The sequence below is a fragment of the Triticum aestivum genome, chromosome 7B (assembly GCF_018294505.1).
Source record: "Triticum aestivum cultivar Chinese Spring chromosome 7B, IWGSC CS RefSeq v2.1, whole genome shotgun sequence".
NCBI lineage: Eukaryota > Viridiplantae > Streptophyta > Magnoliopsida > Poales > Poaceae > Triticum > Triticum aestivum.
The window spans coordinates 75,141,094-75,167,489 of record NC_057813.1 but is presented as its reverse complement, the minus strand read 5'-3'; the positions used below and the strand labels follow the sequence as shown (position 1 = coordinate 75,167,489).

Genomic DNA, 26,396 nt, shown 5'->3' with positions numbered 1-26,396 from the left:
TCCTGGTCGGCCCTCTCTCTTCTCCACTAAGGCCCATGAGGCCCAATAGTTTCCTGGGGGAGGGGGTTCCAGTAACCCCCAGTACTCCAGTTTTATCCTAAACTTCTCCGGAACACTTCAGGTGTCCGAACATAACTGTCCAATATATCAACCTTTATGTCTCGACCATTTAGAGACTCCTCGTCATGTCCGTGATCACATCCGGGACTCCGAACAACCTTCGGTACATCAAATAACATAAACTCATAATACCAATCGTCATCGAACGTTAAGTGTGCGAACCCTACGGGTTCGAGAACTATGTAGACATGACCGAGACTCATCCTCGGTCAATAACAAACAGTGGAACCTGGATGCTCATATTGGTTTCTACATATTCTACGAAGATCTTTATCGGTCAAACCGCATAACAACATATGTTGTTCCTTTTGTCATCGGTATGTTACTTGCCCGAGATTCGATTGTTGGTATCATCATACCTAGTTCAATATCGTTATCGGCAAGTCTCTTTACTCGTTCTGTAATACTTCATCCTGCAACTAAGTTATTAGTCACAATGCTTCCAAGGCTTATAGTGATGAGTATTACCGAGAGGGCCCAGAGATACCTCTCTGAAACACGGAGTGACAAATCCTAACCTCGATCTATTCCAACCCAACAAACACCTTCGGAGACACTTGTAGAGCACCTTTATAATAACCCATTTACGTTGTGATGTTTGGTAGCACACAAAGTGTTCCTCCGGTATTCGGGAGTTGCATAATCTCATAGTCTGAGGAACTTGTATAAGTCATGAAGAAAGCAGTAGCAATGAAACTCTGACGGTCATAATGCTAAGCTAACGGATGGGTCATGTACATCATAGCATTCTCCTAATGATGTGATCCCATTCATCAAATGACAACACATGTCTATGGTTAGGAAACATAACCATCTTTGATTAACAAGCTAGTCAAGTAGAGACATACTAGGGACAATATGTTCTGTCTATGTATTCACACATGTACTAAGTTTTTGGTTTACAATTCTAGCATGAATAATAAACATTTATCATGAAATAAGGAAATAAATAATAACTTTATTATTGCCTCTAGGGCATATTTCCTTCAGTCTCCCACTTGTACTAGAGTCAATAATCTAGATTACATAGTAATGATTCTACACCCATGGAGCTTTGGTGTTCATGTTTTGCTCGTGGAAGAGGCTTAGTCAATGGGTCTGCCACATTCAGATCCATATGTATCTTGCATATCTTTATGTCCCCTTCCAACACTTTATGACGTATGGAATTGAAGCGTCTCTTGATGTTCTTGGTTTTCTTGTGAAATCTGGATTCCTTTTCCAAGGCAATCGCACCAGTATCAAAAGATTTTCATTGGACCCGATGCACTAGGTATGACACCTAGATCGGATATGAACTCCTTCATCCAAACTCCTTCATTTGCAGCAATGTACTCCGCTTCACACGTAGATCCCGCCACGGCGCTTTGCTTGGAACTGCACCAACTGACAACTCCTCCATTCAATAAAAATACGTATCCGGTTTGCGACTTAGAGTCATCCGCATCAGTGTCAAAGCTTTCATCGACGTAACCGTTTACGACGAGCTCTTTTTCACCTCCATAAACGAGAAACATATCCTTAGTACTTTTCAGGTATTTCAGGATGTTCTTGACCGCTGTCCAGTGCTCCACTCCGGGATTACTTTGGTACCTCCCTGATACGTCCATATTGCATCATGCTTTTATATCAATATTTATTGCATTATGGGCTTTTATTACACATTATGTCTCAATACTTATGGCTATTCTCTCTTATTTTACAAGGTTTACCATGAAGAGGGGGAATGCTGGTAGCTGGAATTCTGGCTGGAAAAGGAGCAAATATTGGAAACCTATTCTACACAGCTCCAAAAATCCTGAAACTCCACAGAAGTCATTTTTGGAATTAATAAGAATTATTGAGCGAAGAAAACACCAGAGGGGGCCCACACCCTGGCCAGGAGGGTGGGGGCGCGCCCACCCCTACGGGCGCGCCCCCTGTCTCCTGGGCCCCCTGGTGGCCCTCCGGTGCCCATCTTCTGCTATATGAAGGCTTTTACCCTGGAAAAAATCATAAGCAAGCTTACGGGACCAAACTCCGCCACCACGAGGCGGAACCAATCTAGGGCTCCGGCGGAGCTATTCTGCCGGGGAAACTTCCCTCCGGGAGGGGGAAATCATCACCATCATCATCACCAATGATCCTCTCATCTGGAGGGGGTCAATCTCCATCAACATCTTCACCAACACCATCTCCTCTCAAAACCCTAGTTCATCTCTTGTATCCAATCTTGTATCAAAACCACAAAATGGTACCTGTGGGTTGCTAGTAGTGTTGATTACTCCTTGTAGTTGATGCTAATTGGTTTACTTAGTGGAAGATCATATGTTCAGATCCTTAATGCATATTAATACTATTCTGATTATGAACATGAATATGCTTTATGAGTAGTTACGTTTGTTCCTGAGGACATGGGTGAAGTCTTGCTATTAGTAGTCATGTGAATTTGGTGTTCGTTCGATATTTTGATGAGATGTATGTTGTCTATCCTCTAGTGGTGTTATGTGAACGTCGACTACATGACACTTCACCATTATTTGAGCCTAGAGGAAGGCATTGGGAAGTAATAAGTAGATGATGGGTTGCTAGAGTGACAGAAGCTTAAACCCTAGTTTATGCGTTGCTTCGTAAGGGGTTGATTTGGATCCATATGTCTAATGTTGTGGTTAGGTATACCTTAATACTTCTTTTGTAGTTGCGGATGCTTGCAATAGGGGTTAATCATAAGTGGGATGCTTGTCCAAGTAAGGGCAGTACCCAAGCACCGGTCCACCCACATATCAAATTATCAATGTACCGAACGCGAATCATATGAGCGTGATGAAAACTAGCTTGATGATAATTACCATGTGTCCTCGGGAGCGCTTTTCTCATTATAAGAAATTGTCCAGGCTTGTCCTTTGCTACAAAAAGGATTGGGCCACCTAGCTGCACTTTATTTACTTTCATTGCTTGTTACCCGTTACAAATTATCTTATCACAAAACTATCTGTTACCTACAATTTCAGTGCTTGCAGAGAAACCCTTACTGAAAACCGCTTGTCATTTCCTTCTGCTCCTTGTTGGGTTTGACACTCTTACTTATGAAAGGACTACGATAGAACCCCTATACTTGTGGGTCATAAAGACTCTTTTCTGGCTCCGTTGCCGAGGAGTGAAGCGCCTTTGGTGAGTGGAACTTGGTAAGGAAACCTTTATATAGTGTGCTGAAATTTTCTGTCACTTGTTACTGTGGAAACTAATCCTTTGAGGGGCTTGTTTGGGGTATCTTCACCCTGACCAGTAGAGCAAAGAGTTGCTCCTCAACCTACTGAATGTACTAAAAATATTTACTTTGAGATTCCTTCGGGTATGATAGAGAACCTGCTAGCTAATCCCTTTGCAGGAGATGGAACATTGCATCCCGATTTACACCTTATCTTTGTGGATGAAGTTTGTGGATTATTTAAGCTTGCAGGTATTCCCGATGATGTTATCAAAGGTCTTCCCTTTATCTTTGAAGGGAGATGCATTGACATGGTATAGGCTATGTGATGATACGGGATCTTGGAATTATAAATGATTGAAGTTGGAATTTCACCAGAAGTTCTATCCTATGCATCTTGTTCATCGTGATCGTAATTACATATATAATTTCTGGCCTCGCGAAGGAGAAAGCATCGCTCAATCTTGGGCGAGGCTTGAGTCAATGTTATATTCATGCCCCAATCATGAGCTCTCAAGAGAAATGATTATTCAAAACTTTTATGCTCGGCTTTCTCTCAATGATCGCACCATGCTTGATACTTCATGTGCTGGTTCTTATATGCTGAAGACTACTGAATTCAAGTGGGACTTATTGGAAAGAATTAAACGCAACTCTGAAGATTGGGGTTCCGATGATGGTAAGGAGTCAGGTATAACACCTAAGTTTGATTGTGTTAAATATTTTATGGAAACCGATGCTTTTCGTGGATTTAGCGATAAGTATGGACTTGACTCTGAGATAGTAGCTGCTTTTTGTGAATCTTTTGCTACTCACGTTGATCTCCCTAAGGAGAAGTGGTTTAAATATAATCCGCCCATTGAAGTAAAAGTAGTTGCACCTATTACAGTTGAAGAAAAGACTATCACTTATAATGATCCAATTGTTCCTACTACTTATGTTGGGAAACCTCCTTTTCCTGTTAGGATAAAGTATCATGCTAAAACTTCAACTGTTGTTTGTAAGAGTAATACTAGAACTTATACACCTCCTGAGCAAATCAGAGTTGAACCTAGTATTGCTATGGTTAAAGATCTCTTGGATGATAATTTAGATGGGCATGTTATTTACTTCCGTGAACAGGCTGCTAATATTGCTAGACCAGATGCTAAGATACATAGACCTGTTGTAGGCATGCATGTTATTTCTGTTAAAATAGGAGATCATTGTTATCATGGCTTATGTGATATGGGTGCTAGTGCTAGTGCAATACCCTATGACTTATATAAAGAAATTATGCATGATATTGCACCCGCTGAAATAGAAGATATTGATGTTACTATTAAGCTTGCCAATAGGGACACCAATAAGCCAGTAGGGATAGTTAGAGATGTTGAAGTCTTGTGTGGGAAAGTTAAATATCCTGCTGATTTTCTTGTTCTTAGTTCCCCACAAGATGACTTTTGTCTCATTATATTTGGTAGTCCCTTCTTGAATACTGTTAATGCTAGGATTGATTGTGAAAAGGATACTGTTACAATTGGCTTAGGGGATATGTCTCATGAGTTTAATTTTGCTAAGTTTCATAGACAACCCATGATAAAGAATCACCTAGTAAGGATGAGATTATTGGTCTTGCTTCTATTGCCGTGCCTCCTACTGATCCATTAGAACAATATTTTCTAGATCATGAAAATGATATGTTTATGAATGAAAGAAGGGAAATAGATGAAGTGTTCCTTCAACAGGGTCCTATTCTGAAACACAACTTACCTGTTGAAATCCTAGGGGATCCCCCTCCACCCAAGGGTGATCCCGTGTTTGAGCCATTACCTGATAATCTTAAGTATGCTTATCTTGATGAAAAGAAAATATATCATGTTATTATTAGTGCTAACCTTTCAGAGCAAGAAGAAGAAAGATTATTGAAAACTCTGAAAAAGCACTGTTCTACTATTGGATATACTCTGGATGATCTTAAGGGCATTAGTCCCACTCTATGCCAACACAAAATTAAAGTGGAGAAAGATGCCAAACCAGTTAGAGATCCTCAACAATGGTTAAATCCTAAGATGAAAGAAGTGGTAAGAAAGGAGATACTAAAGCTCCTTGAGGTAGGTATAATTTATCTCGTTGCTGATAGTGATTGGGTAAGTCCTGTCCATTGCGTTCCTAAGAAGGGAGGTATTATTGTCGTTCCTAATGATAAAGATGAATTGTCCCCCCAAAGAATTATTACAGGTTATAGGATGGTAATTGATTTCCGTAAATTAAATAAAGCTACTAAGATCATTACCCTTTACCTTTTATTGATCAAATGCTAGAAAGACTATCCAAACATACACATTTCTACTTTCTAGATGGTTATTCTGGTTTCTCTCAAATACCTGTGTCAGTGGAGGATCAATCAAAAACTACTTTTACTTTCCCTTTCGGTACTTTTGCTTATAGACATATGCCTTTTGGTTTATGTAATGCACCTTCTACCTTTCAAAGATGCATGATGGCTATATTCTCTGACTTTTGTGAAAAAATTTGTGAGGTATTCATGGATGACTTCTCCGTTTATGGATCCTCTTTTGATGATTGCTTGAGCAACCTTGATCGAGTTTTGCAAAGATGTGAAGACACTAGTCTCGTATTGAATTGGGAAAAGTGCCACTTTATGGTTAATGAAGGCATTGTCTTGGGGCATAAGATTTCCGAGAGAGGTATTGAAGTTGATAAAGCTAAAATTGATGCTATCGAAAAGATGCCATGTCCCAAGGACATAAAAGGTATCATAAGTTTCCTTGGTCATGCCGGTTTTTATAGGAGGTTCATTAAGGACTTTTCTAAAATCTCTAGGCCTCTGACTAATTTATTGCAAAAAGATATTCCTTTTGTATTTGATGATGATTGTGTAGAAGAATTTGAAATACTTAAGAAAGCTTTGATCACTGCACCTATTGTTCAGCCACCTGATTGGAAAGTACCCTTTGAAATTATGTGTGATGCCAGTGATTATGCTGTAGGTGCTATTCTAGGGCAAAGAGTTGATAAGAAATTGAATGTTATCCAGTATGCTAGAAAAACTCTTGATACTGCCCAGAGAAATTATGCTACTACTGAAAAAGAATTCTTAGCAGTTGTATTTGCGTGTGGTAAGTTCAGACCTTATATTGTTGATTCCAAAGTTACTATTCACATTGATCATGCTGCTATTAAATATCTTATGGAAAAGAAAGATGCTAAGCCTGGACTTATTAGATGGGTTCTCCTGCTTCAAGAATTTGATTTGCATATTATTGATAGAAAGGGAGCTGAGAACCCCGTTGCAGACAACTTGTCTAGGTTAGAGAATGTTCTTGATGACCCACTACCTATTGATGATAGCTTTCCTGATGAACAATTAGCGGTCGTTAGTGCTTCTCGTACTGCTCCTTGGTATGACGATTATGCTAATTACATTGTTGCTAAATTTATACCACCTAGTTTCACATACCAGCAAAATAAAAAAGTTCTTTTATGATTTAAGACATTACTTCTCGGATGACCCACATCTTTATAAAGAAGGAGTAGATGATATTATAGACGTTGTGTACCCGAGCATGAACAGGAACAGATCCTACGCAAGTGTCACTCTGAATCATATGGAGGACACCACGTTGGAGATAGAACTGCACATAAGGTATTGCAATTCGGTTTTTATTGGCCTACCCTCTTCAAAGATGCTTGTAAGTTTGTCTTGTCTTGTGATGAATGCCAAAGAATTGGTAATATTAGTAGACTTCAAGAAATGCCTATGAATTATTCTCTTGTTATTGAATGATTTGATGTTTGGGGCTTTGATTATATGGGACCTTTTCCTGCCTCTAATGGATATACACATATTTTAGTTGTTGTTGATTACGTTACTAAGTGGGTAGAAGCTGTTCCAACTAGTAGTGCTGATCATAACACTTCTATTAAAATACTTAAAGAAGTTACTTTTCCGAGGTTTGGAGTCCCTAGATATCTTATGACTGATGGTGGTTCACATTTTATTCATGGTGCTTTCCGTAAGATGCTAGCTAAGTATGATGTTAATCATAGAATCGCATCTCCTTATAACCCGCAGTCTAGTGGTCAAGTAGAGTTGAGCAATAGAGAGCTCAAATTAATTTTGCAAAAGACTGTGAATAGATCTATAAATAATTGGTCCAAGAAACTTGATGATGCATTATGGGCCTATAGAACTGCATATATAAATCCTATGGGTATGTCTCCGTATAAGATGGTTTATGGAAAAGCATGTCACTTACCTCTAGAACTTGAACATAAAGCATATTGGGCTATTAAAGAGCTCAACTGTGACTTCAAACTTGCCGGCGAGAAGAGGTTATTTGACATTAGCTCACTTGATGAATGGAGAACTCAAGCCTATGAGAATGCCAAGCTATTCAAAGAAAAAGTTAAACGATGGCATGACAAAAGGATACAAAAGTGTGAGTTTAACGTAGGTGATTATGTGTTATTATTCAACTCTCGTTTAAGATTTTTTGCAGGAAAACTTCTCTCTAAATGGGAAGGTCCTTACGTTACCGAGGAGGTCTATCATTCAGGTGCCATAAAAATCAACAACTTCGAAGGCACAAGTCCGAGGGTGGTGAACGGTCAAAGAATCAAACATTATATCGCAGGTAATCCTATCAATGTTAAAACTAATATTGTTGAGACTGTAACCCCTGAGGAATACATAAGGGACACTTTCCAGAACGTTTTAGACTCCGAAAAGGAATAGGAATGTGGTACGGTAAGTAAACCGACTCCAAAATAGTTCTAATGGCAATTTTCCTCCGTTTTGGAATATTTAAGAATTTTGGAAAGCAAGAAGTAATCCGGGAAGGACACGAGGCCTCCACGAGGGTGGAGGGTGCGCCCACCCTTACTGGGCGCACTCCCCTGTCTCATGGCCACCTCATGTGCCTCCCGGACTCCGTTTTCTTGCACGTTACGTATTTTGGTCGGTAAAAATTCATTATATAATCGCCCGAAGGTTTTGACCACCGTATCACGCAAATATCCTCTATTTTTGTTTCGAGCTGTTTTTTCTGACAGATCTAAAGCACCATGACGTCTCCAAGCGTTCCCAAGGACAAGTTTTTTGAGAGGGTTATCAACCCCTATCTCACGGAGGTGCTGCAACACCCTCAAACCATTGAGATGCGTGAGGGGGTGCTGCACATTCGCGATGTGGAGGGACCAAGGCGTACCGGAAGCGTGGAGACAAAGCTCGAAGCCATGGAGCAACAAGTTTTCAAGTGCCAAGGGATGGTGGAGCATGGACTCAACGCCAACCAGATGATGATCACGGAGTTCACCAACAACCATAAGTTGGATGCCAAGATCATTGGGGAGACCATCTTTAAGCTTCAAGAGAAAATCGAGCACCTCCAAGCCCAGATCTATGACCTGCAAAACCAAAACTGTGAGTATGAATATAGATTCAAGAGGATGAGTTTGGCTAAAGATTTGAGGATCCCGGAGACTCGATCGTCCTTCTATGATGGTGAGCCTATGCCTTGGAAGATGGACGACAAGCCTACATCATCAACAACTCCTACTTCACCACCTCCGACGACATAATCACATGGGTATGGGCACTCCCCTTGGCAACTACCAAGCTTGGGGGAGGTGCCCCGGTATCGTATCACCATCACACTCCTATCTTTACCGTTTTACTTACTTCAATCCTTTTAGTAATATCTTGATCTAATAGATTGAAGTTTTGGTATTAAGTAGTTTTGAGTTTTGCTTTGTGATCTCTTTATGTAATCGAGTCCGTGAGCTATCTATAATAAAGATTAGTGTTGAGTCAAGGGCTTTGCTATCTTGCTATGATCTTGAGAAAGTAGAAAGAATAAAAAGAACAAAAGAGTTCATATTGATCTTATGGATAGTAATGACTTCACATATAAAAAGTATGAGGCATAGAAGTTGTTGAGAGTTGACAAACATAGTTTTGGTCATCGTTACAATTAATAGGAAGTAATAGGGAGAGAGAGGTTTTCACATATAAATATACTATCTTGGACATCTTTTATGATTGTGAGCACTCATTAAGTATGACATGATAAAAGAGTAGATGTTGTACAAGGAAGACAAGGTAATGGTTTATGTTTTCTCACATCTTAGTTAAAGTATATTCTCATTGATCTTCCCAACATGTTGAGCTTGCCTTTCCCCCTCATGCTAGCCAAAATTACTCGCACCAAGTAGAGATACTACTTGTGCTTACAAATATCCTTAAACCCAGTTTTGCCATGAGAGTCCACCATACGTACCTATGGATTGAGTAAGATCCTTCAAGTAAGTTGTCATGTTGCAAGCAATAAAAATTGCTCTAAATATGTATGACTTATTAGTGCAGAGAAAATAAGCTTTATATGATCGTGTGATATGGAAGTAATAAAAGCGATGAACTGCATAATAAAGGTTCATATCACAAGTGGCAATATAAAGTAAAGTTCTTTTGCATTAAGATTTTGTGCATCCAACCCTAAAAGCACATGACAACCTCTGCTTCCATCTGCGAAGGGCCTATCTTTTACTTTATGTTTTTACTTTATGCTTGAGTCAAGGTGATCTTCACCTTTACGTTTTTCATTTTATCCTTTGGCAAGCTCCTCGTGTTTGAAAGATCCTGATATATATATCCAACTGGATGTAAGTTAGCATGAATTATTATTGTTGACATCACCCAAAGGTGAATGCGTTGGGAGGCAACACAATAAGCCCCTATCTTTCTCAGTGTCCAGTTGAAACTCCATAACCACAAGTATTGTGTGAGTGTTAGCAATTATAGAAGACTATATGATGGTTGAGTATGTGGACTTGCTGAAAAGCTCTATTCTTGACTCTTTCTGATGTTACGATAAATTGCAATTGCTTCAATGACTGAGGTTATAGTTTGTTAGTTGCCAATGAAGTTTATGAACCATACTTGACATTGTGAATCGATTGTTACTTGAGCATAAGAAATCATATGACAAAATTTATATATGTTGTTGTTATAAGAATGATCATGATGCCCTCATGTCCGTATTTTATTTTTTATCGACACCTCTATCTCTAAACATGTGGACAAATTTTTCGATTTCGGCTTCCGCTTGAGGACAAGCGAGGTCTAAGCTTGGGGGAGTTGATACGTCCATTTTGCATCATGCTTTTATATCAATATTTATTGCATCATGGGCTGTTATTACACATTATGTCTCAATACTTATGACTATTCTCTCTTATTTTACAAGGTTTACCATGAAGAGGGGGAATGCCGGCAGCTGGCATTCTGGCTGGAAAAGGAGCAAATATTGGAAACCTATTCTACACAGCTCCAAAAATCCTGAAACTCCATGGAAGTCATTTTTGGAATTAATAAGAATTATTGAGCAAAGAAAACACTAGAGGGGGCCCACACCCTAGCCAGGAGGGTGGGGGGCGTGCCCACCCCTACTGGGCGCGCCCCTGTCTCCTGGGCCCCCTGGTGGCCCTCCGGTGCCCATCTTCTGCTATATGAAGGCTTTTACCCTGGAAAAAATCATAAGCAAGCTTACGGGACAAAACTCCGCCGCCATGAGGCGGAACCTTTGCGGAACCAATCTAGGGCTCCAGCGGAGCTGTTCTGCCGGGGAAACTTCCCTCCGGAAGGGGGAAATCATCACCATCACCATCACCAATGATCCTCTCATCGGGAGGGGGTCAATCTCCATCAACATCTTCACCAGCACCATCTCCTCTCAAAACCCTAGTTCATCTCTTGTATCCAATCTTGTATCAAAACCACAAATTGGTACTTGTGGGTTGCTAGTAGTGTTGATTACTCCTTGTAGTTGATGCTAATTGGTTTACTTGGTGGAAGATCATATATTCAGATCCTTAATGCATATTAATATTCTTATGATTATGAACATGATTATGCTTTGTGAGTAGTTATGTTTGTTCCTGGGGACATGGTGAAGTCTTGCTATTAGTAGTCATGTGAATTTGGTATCTGTTCGATATTTTGATGAGATGTATGTTGTCTCTCCTCTAGTGGTGTTATGTGAAAATCGACTACATGACACTTCACCATTATTTGGGCCTAGAGGAACGCATTGGGAAGTAATAAGTAGATGATGGGTTGCTAGAGTGACAGAAGCTTACACCCTAGTTTATGCGTTGCTTCGTAACACTACTAGGGAAAACCTTATACACAGAATCTTACCAGTAGCGCGTGTTAAAATGAGGCGCTACTGCTAAGGCTAAAAGGGCGCTACTATTATCCACTTAGCAGTAGCGCGGCAGGAGCAGAACGCGCTACTACTATAATTTTCCACACCGTTCCCGACGTGCTAGGTATAGTAGTAGCGCCCTTCTAGAAACAGCGCTACTACTACGGATTTTAACAGCATCGCGTTTTCGCTCCCCATGCTACTATTAAAGCTATTTTCACCTACCCCCCCGTGCGGCCTGATTCCCTCTCCTCTGCTTCCTCCCCCAATTCCCCACTCTATATTCTCCCCCTCGTCGCCTTCGCCGGAGCCCCTCCCCTCGCCCTCGCCGGAGGCCCTGCCCTCGCTCTCCACCGGAGTCTGCCCCTCGACGTCATCGCGCGCCTGTGCCTCCTCCTCCTCGACCTCGACCTTGCCGGAGCCCCTGCCCTCGCTCTCCGTCGCCGTCTCCCTCAACCCGCCTCGTCGCCATCTCCCCCGACCCCGCCTCGCCGAGCCTCGGTGCCGCCGTCTCCCCCGACCCCATCTCTCTCCCCACCCTCTGTAAGCACTCTCCCCTTCCCTCTTCTCTGCTTAGTATGAACCCTAGCTATTCAGTGCTAATTAGTATGAACCCTAGGCTATTTTTAGTGCTAGTTAGTTAATTACAATTAGTATTAACCCTATTTAATTAGGTAGTACGAACCCTAGTTAAAAATGGATACTTATATGGTAATTAGGGCAGTAGTTCCTAGGTACTAATTAGTTAGTAAGAACTAGGTACTAATTAGGTGCTAGTTTATTTTTATTTATAGTAAGTTTATTTTTAGTAAGAACTAATTGAATTAATAGAACTAGTTAGTAAGAACTTGTTGCTATTTTTTTAGTTAAAGCAATTTTTCCCGCATCGACGTGGATGATGCCTATCCTGCATCCTTGTCGACGAGTTGGCGGAGGACGACACCTGCTTGACCAGATGGGCCATGTCCGGGACTGGGCTCCGCCGGGGTGGTACTGAGAGGCGCTACCTACCAGGGGGCACAGGTTGGTGAGGAGCCAGCCTGTCGTTGACCCGAAACTTCTTTGGTAGCGGTCGCGTGGGCCAGTGATGGTCAAGAGGCTCGAGGACCCCGCGGAGGTGGTGTGTCACCGTGTTAGTGAGGAGGACGTGCACGTCCGTCGCTACTTGTTTGCGTTGGAGCACAGGTTCTCCAATACCTGGCAGGTTCTCCAGGGATCTCACTGGAGCTATGATCCCGTGATGGTTCCTTCTCTGTGGGTGTCCACCGCCCGCGCCGATACCCGTCGTGTGCTAGGGTTTTAGTTGTATTAGTGATGTTATATGTATGACACTATTCGGGATGTATTAGTGATAATATTCAATGATGTACGGACGCATGAGATGATTTACTTTTGCTTATTGAATGCATGCTAATTTGAGTCCTATAAGATATTTTGAAAGGTATATCTTGTGTTGCTCAAATAGGATATGTGCTTGCCCAAGTGGCCGGTCATGTTTGCAGGTTACACCTCCGAGTAGCCTATGTTTTGCCGGAGTGTTGATTCATTTCCGTTCCGACAAATTTCAGGCGCTCGATATGTCCTATTTCAGCAAAGGTCATGCCGGATTTTTCCGTAAATTTTGGCATGACTTGTGCCAGAATATGTAGGAAATATCGAGTGCCCCAGATTTGTGTGTTGAGTATCCTGGTACTTGTCTTTGATCGATTTTCAATTAATGTTTTAACTATGAACATAGGAAATGTCTGACGACAAAAAGGATTTCGAAATTTGCAAATACTGCGAAGACGAGCGTGGCCTGTGCGACGAAATCTTCCTAGATGATGATAGGCGCTTCAGCATCAAGCTAGACGAGAACTTCGAAGTGGATACAGTAAGTCACAACGACAAGTCTTTTTTCGTAATTAAGCATGACATCTGCTTCATTTGCTTCAACTTATAATATATTTTTTACTATTCTACTAGCGTATCCCCTGCCATGCAAGAGTTTTTGTATTGGATAAGATAGGTTTCAGTTCTATGACAACTACTATGGAGGTAAAGAGAGTTTATTTGAAGACCGAGCATGGTTATATTTTCCATGCAAAATTATACGACGAAGACGACTACACCTATTTTGGATGCAAAACATGGCGAGCATTATGCAAGACTTATGCATTTGAGCCTGATATGGATATCACCTTTGATATTCGTCCGGAAGATGGTATTGAAGGTAATACCGACATCTGGGTCGATGTGCAGACCCCTCCAGTTCTACCAAAATGTGAGTTTCTCAACCATATTTATGTATTTGATATTGTTTATTCAAAAATAGTTGACAACTAATTTCTATTGACAGCTTATTTCCAATCAAGCAAACATGTCCAGCGCTTGGTAGACAGGACCTACTACTGTCCCGGGGCTGAACTAAACTGCGAGGAGATAAGTCATTATGTTTCATGGCTTGAGGATCTTCATACTGTCAAGACAAATTATTTTTTGGACTTGCAAATCTTAGTACTCAAAACGTGCAACCAATAGTGTTCGTATTGAACTACGGTCACATCTATTTAGGAAAGATGGTAAGATTTTTACTATTTGTACTCAGTGCATCTTTCGCATACATTATTTTTTAAGCTAAACTTCATTGCTAAGTATGTTACTATACGATGTTCTTCAACAGGGACTCCCGCTGAATGTTGTGCCTCATTGGATCAAGACTAAAGGTCAGATGAGAATTGTTAGCTTACGGCCAAGATATCCTATAATGCACTTTAGTGCATTCAGGATTTCTAATAGCAAGGAATGCTTAACAGTGAAAGACTGGAGCAAAATTGTGAACGATCGCAGAGAAGTACTAGGGGACAGCAATCAGAAGCGCAGCCCACGATTAGGAGACAGGTTCATCTGCATGCTCCAACTTGATGAAGAACGAGTGCTACACATGTTTTATGTTATTTTACCTGAGAGAGAGTAGCAGGAGTGATTAGCTAGTGTTGGTGGCAATGACTGATGATTTTTATTAGCTAGTGTTGCTGGTGATTAGATAGCTACCACAGTTAGTGTTGGTGGTGATTAGCTGGCTAGAATGAGTTTGAAGATGATGATGTGCTACACTATGACTATGATGATTAAATAACTAATGTTGATGTTATGACTATGATGATGATTAAATAGCTTGTGCTGGCGGATTAGATTCAAGTGGAGGCAACATGCGGTGCACATCGAAAGTACTACTAGTCCAAACTAGATTAAGTTTGGTTTAGTAGTATACTTTTGACATGCACCACATATTGCCTCCACTTGAACCTAATACACCTTCATTTGACACACTGTTATGGACATAATGATGTAAACCTCATAACTGGTATTGTACCAATATTTGTACGATGGCGCATAAATTCACTAAAAATAAAAAAATAAAAAAAGAACACTAGTAGTGATGGACAGAAAACACGCTGCCACTAGTTACATTAGCAGTAGCGTGGGAGTGAACAAACGTTGTAGCTATTTGTCCTAGCAGTAGCGCGTGCGGGCACGCGTTACTGCTAAGCAATAGCTGTAGCGCCTTATTAGTAGCGCGCCCACCCGCGCTACTAGTGAGCACAAAACCCGCGCTACTGCTAGGGTTTTCCCTAGTAGTGTAAGGGGCTGATTTGGATCCATATGTCTAATGTTGTGGTTAGGTTTACCTTAATACTTCTTTTGTAGTTGCGGATGCTTGCAATAGGGGTTAACCATAAGTGGGATGCTTGTCCAAGTAAGGGCAGTACCCAAGCACCGGTCCACCCACATATCAAATTATCAAAGTACCGAACGTGAATCATATGAGCGTGATGAAAACTAGCTTGACGATAATTCCCATGTGTCCTCGGGAGCGCTTTTCTCATTAGAAGAAATTGTCCAGGCTTGTCCTTTGCTACAAAAAGGATTGGGCCACCTTGCTGCACTTTATTTACTTTCATTGCTTGTTACCCGTTACAAATTATCTTATCACAAAACTATCTGTTACCTACAATTTCAGTGCTTGCAGAGAAACCCTTACTGAAAACCGCTTGTCATTTCCTTCTGCTCCTCGTTGGGTTCGACACTCTTATCGAAAGGACTACGATAGATCCCCTATACTTGTGGGTCATCAGACACCTTGATCTTCATCGTAGCATCGTTGTCGTCTCGCCAACTATTGTTACTATGACTATCTCTACCGCTTAGTGATAAAGTAAAACAATTACATGGCGATTGCATTGCATACAATAAAGCAACAACCATATGGCTCCTGCCAGTTGCTGATAACTTTGTTACAAAACATGATCATCTCATACAACAATTTATATCACATCATGCTTGACCATATCACATCACAGCAAGCCCTGCAAAAATAAGTTAGACGTCCTGTACTTTGTTGTTGCAAGTTTTACGTGGCTGCTACGGGCTTCTAGTAAGAACCGTTCTTACCTACGCATCAAGACCACAACGATTTTTTGTCAAGTGTGTTGTTTTAACCTTCAACAAGGACCGGGCTTAGCCACACTTGATTCAACTAAAGTTGACGAAATAGACACCCGCCAGCCACCTATGTGCATAAGCACGTCGGTAGAACCAGTCTCATGAACGCGGTCATGTAATGTCGGTCTGCGCCGCTTCATCCAACAATACTGCCAAATCAAAGTATGACATGCTGGTAAGCAGTATGACTATTATTGCCCTCAACTTTTTGTGTTCTACTCGTGCATATAACATCTATGTATAGAGGTGGCTCGGCTGCCACTGTTGGGGAACGCAGTAATTTCAAAAAAATTCCTATGATCACACAAGATCTATCTAGGTGATGCATATCAATGGGGGAGAGTGTGTCCATGTACCCTCATAGACCTAAAGTGGATGCGTTATGTAACGCGGTTGATGTAGTCGAACGTCTTCACGATCCAACCGATCAAGTACCGAAAGCATGGCACCTCTGCGATCTGCACACGTTCAGCTCGGTGACGTCCCTCGAACTCTAGATCTAGCTGAGACCGAGGGAGAGTTCTGTCAGCACAATGGCCTGGTGACGGTGATGATGAAGTTACCGGCGCAGGGCTTCGCCTAAGCACTATGATGATATGACCGAGGTGGAAATCTATGGAGGGGGGCATCGCACACGGCTAAAAGATCAAATTGATCAACTTGTGTGTCTATGGGGTGCCCCCTCCCCCGTATATAAAGGAGGGAGGGAGGAGGAGGCCGACCAGGGGAGGAGGCGTGCTAAGGGGGGGGGGCAATCCTACTCCAAGTAGGTTTCGCCCCCCCCCATCCTTCCTATTCCAACAAGGAGAAGGGGGAGGAGGAGGAGGAGAGAAGGAAGGAGGGGGCGCCGCCCCCTCCCCTTGTCCAATTCAGACTAGGGCAAGGGGGGCGCTCTTGGTCGGCCCTCTCTCTTCTCCACTAAGGCCCATGAGGCCCAATAGTTTCCCGGGGGGTTCTGGTAACCCCCGGTACTCCGGTTTTATCCAAAACTTCTCTGGAACACTTCCGGTGTCCGAACATAGCCGTCCAATATATCAATCTTTATGTCTCGACCATTTCGAGACTCCTCATCATGTCCGTGATCACATCCGGGACTCCGAACAACCTTCGGTACATCAAATCACATAAACTCATAATACTAATCGTCATCGAACGTTAAGCGTGCGGACTCTACGGGTTCGACAAATATGTAGACATGACCGAGACTCATCTCCGGTCAATAACCAATAGGGGAACCTGGATGCTCATATTGGTTCCTACATATCCTACGAAGATCTTTATCGGTCAAACCACATAACAACATATGTTGTTCCTTTTGTCATCGGTATGTTACTTGCCCGAGATTCGATCGTCGGTATCATCATACCTAGTTCAATATCGTTACCAGCAAGTCTCTTTACTCGTTTCGTAATACTTCATCCCGCAATTAACTTATTGTCACAATGCTTGCAAGGCTTATAGTGATGAGTATTACCGAGAGGGCCTAGAGATACCTCTCTGAAACATGGAGTGACAAATCCTAATCTCGATCTATGCCAATCCAACAAACACCTTCGGAGACACCTGTAGAGCACCTTTATAGTCACCCATTTACGTTGTGACGTTTGGTAGCACACAAAGTGTTCCTCCGGTATTCGGGAGTTGCATAATCTCATAGTCTGAGGAACTTGTATAAGTCATGAAAAAAGCAGTAGCAATGAAACTCTGACGATCATAATGCTAAGCTAACGGATGGGTCATGTCCATCACATAATTCTCCTAATGATGTGACCCCGTTCATCAAATGACAACACATGTCTATGGTTAGGAAACATAACCATCTTTGATTAACGAGCTAGTCAATTAGAGGCATACTAGGGACAATATGTTTTGTCTATGTATTCACACATGTACTAAGTTTCCGGTTAATACAATTCTAGCATGAATAATAAACATTTATCATGAAATAAGGAAATAAATAATAACTTTATTATTGCCTCTAGGGCATATTTCCTTCACACTGCCCTCCCATTGTTCTTCCAAAATGCAGCGCCCGCTCCATGCTTCGTCCTTCCTCTCCCACACACCATAGCCTCGCCAGGCTCGCCGGTCGTCACTAATAGATGAACAAAACTATTGCTTGTATTATGTTTAGTACATGGTACATGGCTATATATTGGTACAAACCAACTTAGACTAGGTATTACAAACCGACTTGGACTAGGAAACTTGTGATCCAAGGAATAGTCTAACATCCCCCTGCAGTATCAACGGGAGGCTCGATGATGTTGAGACTGGAACGTATGTCTTGAAATGGCTTAGTAGCAAGTCCTTTGGTGAAGATGTTAGCAATTGAGCCGTAGTGGGAACATGGAGCACCCGAACTTGTCCAAGAGCCACCTTCTCTCAAACAAAATGAATATCAATCTCAATGTGTTTGGTTCGGCGATGCTAAACAAGATTCCCAGACATGTAAACAGCTGAAATATTATCACAATATACAATAGTAGCCTGCTCAATCGCTCGGTGTAGTTCTGAGAGCAACTGATGAACCCAAATAGTATCAACGACAGCATGTGCCACAACATGGTACTCAGCTTCAGCGGACGAGCGGGAGACTGTAACCTGTCTTTTTGAGGAACAATAAATCAAATTGTTACCAAGAAAAACACAAAAACCGGATGTGGATCGTCGAGTGTTTGGACAACCAGCCCAGTCTGCATCAGAGTATGTGGTGAGAGAATGAGGAGTGGACTTATTGATGTGAAGACCATGATCAAGAGTACCTTTCAAATACCTAAGAACATGTTTGACATGATTAAAATGTGGAAGCCGTGGATCATGCATATGGAGACATGCTTGTTGAACAGCAAATGAAATTTCAGGACGAGTGATAGTGAGATATTGAAGAGCCCCGGTTAGACTATGGTACAAAGTAGGATCATGGAAAGGTTCACCATCAGCTAATAGTTTGAAATTGGTATCAACAGGGGAGCGAGAGGACTGACAGTCAAGCATACCAGCACGATTAAGAAGATCAAGAGTATACTGACGTTGGAAAAAAAGGCCAAAAGAATCACGAAGAACCGCAATGCCCAAAAAGTGATGAAGAGTACCAAGATCAATCATAGAATTCAGAACAAAGAAGGGTAATAATGTGATCTAAAAAGGTTTGAAAAGATGTGGAGAGAATGATGTCATCTACATAAAGAATGAGGTAGGCAGTTTTAGAATTGTGATGGTACACAAAGAGAGAAGTGTCAAAAAGTGAAGAAGTGAAACCTATCGTTTGGATGAAAGAAGAGAAACGTTGGAACCAGGCTCGTGGAGCTTGTTTGAGACCATAAAGAGATTTCTGGAGAAGAAATACATGATTTGGATAGGAAGGATTTTCAAAACCAAGAGGTTGCTGACAATAGACGGTCTCTTGAAGAGAACCATGGAGGAAAGCATTTTTTACATCTAGTTGATGGATGGGCCATGCAGAGGAAACAACGATGCCAAGGACGGTACAAATGGTGCTGGGCTTGACAACAGGAGAGAAATTTTCATCATAATCAATGCCATGTTGTTGAGAGTAACCGCGACAGACCCATCGGGCTTTATAGCGGGAGAGGCTCCCGTCAGAATGGAAATTTTGGCGAAAGACCCATCTGCCAGAAACGATATTTGTATTGGAAGGGCGAGGAACTAACTGCCAAGTATTGTTTTTAGTTAAAGCACCGTATTCTTCTTGCATGGCAGCAGCCCAATTCGGATCAAGAAGAGCAGTTTTGTAAGTTCTGGGAATGGAAGAAAGAGGTGTGTTAGCATGTAGGTTAAGGAGATCTGTGGGCTGATGAAAACCTAATTTGGCACGAGTACGCATGCCATGATCATTGACAGGGGCGACGGTAGGAACAGCTTTAGCTGGTAGGCTGGAAACTGGGTTTCTGGTGTATGAGAAGATGCAGATGGTGGGTGGGGTGGTGGTGGGGTGGGTGGTGTTGGGATGTGTGGTTGCGGGTTGGGTGTTGGGATGTGCGGTTTGCGGGTTGGGTGGTGGCGGGTTGTTTGGTTGCGCGTTGGGTGGTGTCGGGGTGTTTGATGGTGGGTTGGGTGGTGCTGCCGGGACAATAGGTGCGGCAGATTGGGCTACTGTGATAGGAGTGTAGAGGTGGAATGGATGGGGAGAAGAGGTGGCGGCGGAGGTAGGAATGATTGATGGTGTGTTGGTGCATTGAGCAAAAGGAAAAATATGTTCGGCGAATGTAACGTGGCGAGACACGTGTATCCATCCAGTGTGTAAGTCAAGACAATGGTAACCTTTGTGTTCGTCGGAAAAACCAAGGACACATGGGATTGATCGTGCAGAAAGTTTGTTTTTAGAGGTGGCATAGGCATTTGGAAAGCAAAGACAGCCAAAAACACGGACCTCGGAGTAATTGGGATGGCAAAGGAAAAAGAGTAATAGGGAGTGATATTTGGATTGTTTTTGGAGGGGCGAATATTGAGAAGAAAGGTGGCCCTGTGGAGTGCTTCTACCTAGAATTTTGATGGCATGGAGGACTGAACGAGAAGTGTACGAACAATGTCATTGATGGTGCGAAGAGAACGCTCGGCTTTACCATTTTGAGGAGAAGTGTAGGGACAAGAGAAACGAAGAAGGATGCCATGTTTTAAAAAGAAGGTGCGATTTTGAATGTTGTCAAACTCATGGCCGTTGTCACACTGAATGAAACGAATAGGAAGGAAGAAGTGGACAGAAACATAACGCTGAAAATGTAGAAAAAGAGGGTAAACATCGGACTTGTTGCGGAGAGGAAAGGTCCATACAAAGTGAGTAAAATCGCCTAGCATGACAAGATAGTATTTAAAACCAGAAACACTTGCAATGGGTGATGTCCATAAATCACAATGTATTAATTCAAAAGGATAAGTACAAGAAGAGCTAGAGGAGCTAAAGGAAAGACGCACATGTTTGCCTAACTGACAAGACTCGTAAAACGAAGAATTGTGGGAATCACGATTATATGGTATGGAAAACTCACTAAGCATAGATGCTAAAACAACAGGGTTGGGATGACCCAGACGATGATGCCAAAGGTCGACGAAGGCCACCATGGATGTAGGAGGAGCGGCGGCATGGACACCATGAAGAGAGTAGAGTTCACCGGAGCTATTAAAGTGGGTGATCTTGGCCTTGGTCTGGTAGTCCTTTACAGACAAACCAAAAGGGTCAAACTCAACAGAAAATAGATTGTCGCGAGTAAATTGGCGACAGGTTTTTAATAAGAGCGGGTGCAACAAGAATGTCTTGAAGAAGAAGTGGTTTAGTGGGAGAGGGAAGTTGAGCCTGCCCTACACAGTTTATGGGAATAGATGAACCATCACCAAGAGTAATGGAACGAAATAGAGAAGGAGTGCAAGAAGAAATGAATTTACTTGATGCAGACATATGACTAGAGGCACCAGAATCAAAAATCCAATTAGTACCTGACTTTCCTTGGGCATCAAAGTTGTTCATGGCCTGGAGAAAGGCGGCCTGATCCCAGCTCGGCGGTGCAGGTGAGGTTGGTGTGGGTAGCAGCGCCGGCTGATATGCCGGTGAAGGCTGGAGAGCCAACGAGGGCATGCAGTAGAGACTTCCGTCAGCAGGAGAGGGCGAGGGAGCACCGTAAGGAGCATATGATGGAGCGGATGTGTTCGCCGGCTATAGAGCGGTAAGCAACCCAGGGGCACCAGTATGCGGACGAAGGCCGGGTTGCCAAGCACCGGTGTAGGTAGGTGGAGCGCCAAGGGGGGACGGGGCAGACCAGGGCATAGGCCATGCCTGGACAAGCCCGGTCCATGGATCATGCGGAGGACGCCAGGATGGAGCCGTCGCTGGAGCACTCGGAGCCGGCGCAGGGTTTGAAGGTGGCGGTGTCGAAGGAGGCGCCGAGCGCATCGAGGGCGGCCTATAGATGGGGTTTTTGCCGCGGTAGTTGTGACTGGGGTGCCAGCCTGGAGGTGGCTGCACGGATGGCGTCGGGGGCGGCATGGCGGCAGGAGTTGGCATGTGAGGCACTGATGGAGACGGCGCCCAGAGCTCGAAGTAGCCGGGCGGCGACAGCGGTGGTGGGTGGGTGGAGCCATACCCTAAACTCTAGGATCGAAACCATGATAGATGAATAAAACTATTGCTTGTATTATGTTTAGTACCAGGTACATGTCTATATATATTGGTACAAACCAACTTAGACTAGGTATTACAAATCGACTTGGACTAGGAAAGTTGTGATCCAAGGAATAGTCTATCAGTCACCCACAACCGCAGCTTCTTGTCGCACCTCGCTGCTTCATTGCAGCACAACGGCACTGCGTAAAGGGCGTTGATGGCCGCACCATCACAAACGTCGCTTGCAGCACCGGCGGTGCTGCGACAATGGGGAATTGCAGCAGAGGTGGTCCTCATCGTCACGCGGTTCCCTCCGGCTTGCAATCATGCCGTGGTTGCTGAAGCAGTGACGATGTTGCATGCCGGAGTGACACATAGTGCAGTTTTTTAAGTATATTTTAATTTTTTTTGAAAGAGTGACCCATAGTGCATTTTACTCTTCAATCAATAAAAAATGTCAAAAAAAAACTCTCTAATCAATTAAAAAAAAGGCTTGAACCTGCAACATGCTTTTATTCCTCCCTTGAAGCTCAACCGATCAAATTCAGACACTACACAAAACACAAAAGCGACTGTGTTGCCTGACAAACGACCGAGCTCGGGTACCACTAGCTACTACTCTAGAAGGAGAACTTGAACACCATGTCATGCCTGTACACCTTCCCCGGCCGGACGATCTGCGACGGGAAGCTCGGGCGGTTCACGGCGTCGGGGAACCCCTGTGTCTCCAGGCAGAGCGCGCCGTAGTGGCCGTAGACCTTGCCACCCTTCCCCCTCACCCCGCTGAGCCCGTTGGCCGTGTAGAACTGCACCCCGGGCTGGTCCGCCCACAGCTCCATCACCCTGCCGGACGCGCCGTCTCGGACGACCGCCACCGGGCGCAGGCCTCCGCCGTCCACAACATAGTTGATGTCGTACCCATTGACGCCGCGGCTGAGTAGGCCGCCGATGCGCGAGCCCACGGCGGCCGGCGTGCGAAAGTCGTACGGCGTGCCGGCCACGGGCGCCAGGCGGCCCGTCGGGATGAGCGCGGCGTCCACGGGCGTGTATCGGGACGCGAAGAGGCGGACCTCCTCGCCGAGGACGCTGCCGCTACCGTGGCCGTCGAGGTTCCAGTAGGCATGGTGCGCCAGGTTCACCGGGGTGGCCTTGCCCCATGCCGTCGCGTTCATGCGCACGCTCAACACGTGCGGGCTCGAGAGTTGGTACGTCACGTGCACGTCCACGTCGCCTGGAAACCCTGTTCAAGTTCAGCTACTTCATTAAAATCGGTTATGTTTTGAAATAAAATGAGAAGCGAAGAGCTCCTCAATTTGATGAAAAAGAAAATTGCACAAAAGATGTGGCTATGTCACTGAGGTTTAACCAAGTCTCAATAAAGTGACAAATATATGTAAAAAAAAGAAAAAACTGAAAGAAAAAAATTGCACGGATCGCAGCATAAGATCTCATTGCATCAACCGAGACTTAATGAAGTCTCGGTCGACTGAGATTTAGCAAAACTGTTGCACAAATACACAACTACAGGGAGTGAGGTAACACCAAACCCCAACTCTAGGGGATTTTAACAGAAAATCAAAACTCCAGGACTAATCAGTAAAAACACGAATTAATCAGTTCTATCTTACCAAAACTGTCCGAATTTCAAATGGTTGGGCTAAATTGGCTGAAAAGTTCCCATGTTGACCATTTAACATGTTTTTCAGATGATTTTTTTTTTAAACTTTGGATTCTTTAACAAAATTTGACCGATTCTTACAAAAAAATTGTCCAAATTTTAAATGGTTGGCCTAAATTGGCTGAGCATCTTCCAGATTGATCATTTAAGACTGAACCCACGTGTCATAATTCTCCTTAACTGACTAACGAGAACAGAATTGCGTTTTTCTGTAACCGGTTAGACCCGTAGTTGTGGTTTTCTGTTAAAATCCTCTGGAGTTGCGGTCCTGTGTTATCTCAGCCCCAAAACTTGTGTATTTATGCAATTTCCTCTCGATGAAAATATCAGAAAATTGTAAGGGCTCCAAATTATTCCTTGCCTTGCTCTCCGTCGAAGCTATGGTAGTAGAAAGTGATGAAGGGGGAGCCGCTGCCGGCGACGTGCTGCTCCACCGTCCATATGACCTTGTCGAATCCCCGGTAACCACCTAGAGAACCATAGCAGAAAGATGATCGGTCGCAGCTCTTAGGAACCAGGAGAGAAAAAATTCTCTTGGACCTACCGTGCAGCGTGTTATTGCCATCATTAGGAACCAGGCGGTAGGCCTTCCCGTCCAGCGTGAACCGGGCGTTGGCGATCCTGTTGGCGACGCGGCCGATCAACCCTCCGAAGTAGGCGGTGCCATTCTGCACATGCACAGTACGCACAATCGAGATGCAAAAGCAGAAACAAACTTTGTCGGCGGCTAAAGAAGAAGAATTAAACCAAGTTGTGTTAAGAAAAGAAACAAGAGGCGTTTATGCATGATCTTACCATGTATTCAGCGACCGTATCGTAGCCCAGGATCACAATCCCCCAAGTTTCCTACGGTGCAAGGGAAGAAGAGTGAGATCCCAGATCACTTGCAGAAGCAACGGATGAGAACCACGACCTTTTGGAAGGAAGGAAGAAGCGTGTCATTCGTATATATCATTACCTCTCGAGTCGGGGAGAATCACGGACATGAGGGTGGCGCCCCAGTTGGTGACCTTGATGGAGAAATCCCCCTTGTTGAGCTCGTACACACTGACGGTCTTCCTCTCCGCTGCCGCATCGGCGCGGCCGGACAGGCCGAGCGCCAGAAACCACGAGGCGAGGACGGCGACGAACAGGGCTCTCGCCATTTTCATTGCAAGGTGTATCTATTTTCCACAGAGTGTCTGTCACCTTAGCAGCCAAGGAGAGCTGGAAGAAGGGGCCACCACTGCTTGATGGTTATACATACGGACATGAAGGCAGGCAGATATAAAGTGGCCACATCATTGATCCTTGGTATGCGTGACCGCCGAGTGTTCTTCTGTCAGAGGCTAGCCACTACTCCTCGTGACGCGCAACTTGGCCGTACGCTAGCTTCTTCTTCGCCGGTGCCTATCCTTTGCTGTGCAGCCTTACTTTGGTTGCAGCCAACGGACGAAGCTGGTCTGGATTGTAGCTCATGTATCTCGTTTTGCCAGATCAGTGGCACCGGCTGGAAGCGGTGCGCGCCCATGCGGCATTCACAGACGGAACAGACAAAGGATGTGAACGACGACCAAATACGTGAGGCCATCAGGCAAAGCATGTGACCGTCGGTAGCAATGCACGCACAAGCTGCACCAACAAACCTGCTGCCTCAGTCCAAGCTGCATACCCACACGTTTTTGTTGGATGCAGGCGGCTACCTGCTGCCTCAGCCAAGACAAACCTCCGCAGCAAACTCTCAAGCAAATGGTTTTCTTTTTCTTTTGAAACCTCAAGGATACCAAGCCAATACTCCGGAATCTCCTTTTCCTATCCCCGAGGGCGCCAAAGGAACTCTTCTATGGAACTCCTAACCTTCAAATTCATCCACAAGTCCTGTGCTCCAAACGACCCCTGAGGTTCACCCTACTCGGAGGTCCTTCCAGTCCGCGACAATCCGTCAATCCCTTAACACCGAGAGAAGAGGCAGCCTCGTGCAAATGTGATCATTTGTCTCGGAATCCATGTCGCAAAGCTTGCAAGCTTGATCATGGGGCCAACCTCGCGCTGCCAGGCCGTCTGCCATCAAAGCCCTCTTATATATGGAGGATGAGCCAAGTAAAAACTTTCTAGTTAGGCTCCGTCTTCGCTTGCCAGATATTGTTAGCCACGAAAACATGTTGGGGCACTGTCAATGAGGACTTCTATCGCCTTTGCTCAAAGTTTTGCACTAGTGAACTAAATCTCGAGAGCACCAGTTAATACGGGCTACTTTGATTCAAAAACAAAATGCCTCACCTGAGACAGCTAATGATTACCGGCCCATCACCTGCCTAAAATTGATCACAAAACTTCTGGTTAGCAGGTTATCTTGAGAATTATTCACCAGAATCGATTTGGTTTACTCTGACGCCGTACTAACCACGACTGTCTAGCTTGGGGCTTCAAAGACATCCATCACTGTCAAGCTTCTCAACCCGCCATTGTTGATCCAGAGAATCCAAATACAACAGTCTAACCAGAGTAAGGAACAGAAAAAAAAATGGTTTATGGATAAAGCTCAATCCAAACAAGAATTAAAAAAAACACTAGAGGTGCATGAGTTAGAATCATAAGCTACAAATTTGAAGGGTACTA

At 43.7% G+C, this 26,396-nt stretch overlaps 1 pseudogene; it reads right to left on the bottom strand.

Moving 5' to 3' along the window:
- Window positions 1–22,613: 22,613 nt before the first annotated feature.
- LOC123161137 (galactose mutarotase-like) lies at window positions 22,614–25,327 on the bottom strand (annotated as a pseudogene).
- Window positions 25,328–26,396: the final 1,069 nt, after the last annotated feature.